This window comes from Meleagris gallopavo, chromosome 1 (genome assembly GCF_000146605.3).
Source record: "Meleagris gallopavo isolate NT-WF06-2002-E0010 breed Aviagen turkey brand Nicholas breeding stock chromosome 1, Turkey_5.1, whole genome shotgun sequence".
Classification (NCBI taxonomy): domain Eukaryota; kingdom Metazoa; phylum Chordata; class Aves; order Galliformes; family Phasianidae; genus Meleagris; species Meleagris gallopavo.
In genome coordinates this window covers 111,300,125-111,300,967 of record NC_015011.2, presented here as the reverse complement: position 1 = coordinate 111,300,967, position 843 = coordinate 111,300,125, and positions in this window count along the sequence as shown.

Genomic DNA, 843 nt, shown 5'->3' with positions numbered 1-843 from the left:
GGGCCCTGGGCTGCCTGAGCTGGTGGGGGGCAGCCCTGCCCACAGCTGGGGTTGGGGCTGGGTGGACTTTCAGGTCTCTTCCAACCCAAACCATTCTGTGATTCCATGATTTTCATTGCACGCATTGCAATGTTTTCAAAGTGATAAAAAATAGATCATTTTTAAAGTGAGTTAAAGCTGTGAAAAGGATCTGCTCCTCAGCATTTCCACATGGCCTTCCTCTCTGCACACTGCAGAAATTTCAAAGTCCCATTCTAATATGTTAGGCAATACACGAGTACTAAATTGGTTTCCTTATCTCCCTCCTCAGATGCCAGCTCTGTGAGCTCTCCAGAGGCTTGAGAATGCCCACAAGGGTAAATGAATCATTTCTTCTTCTGGATGAATCCAGATGCTCTTTTGCTTGGTTTCTTTTGAATTTTGGGATGTTTTTTAAGACTTGCAGCTATCTGATAAATCTAAAGACACTTGAACTTTGAAATGATGGTCATAAAACTTAGGAACCATTGCATATTGCTGTAGAGAGGGCAGCTAGGACAAGAGCATACCATTATGCTCCTCCATTGCTGTTCTACCCTTTGATCTCTTCCCTCAACCACTACACAGAATGGCTATCCCTCCTGTTTCCTAATGGCCAAAAAGACAGATGACCACAAACATAATTCTAAGAAACCAGAGCTGCCCGCTCCATGCAGCGAAAACACCGCTGAACATGAGATAGTTACGTGAACGGGGAAGGTACGCTCTTCCCAAGCCTTGTGGGAAGCGTGGGGCCAAGTCCCTGTGAGCCCGGGGGCAGTGAGGCGGCACAACGGCTCCGGCAACGGGGCGGCCGCGCTTCCT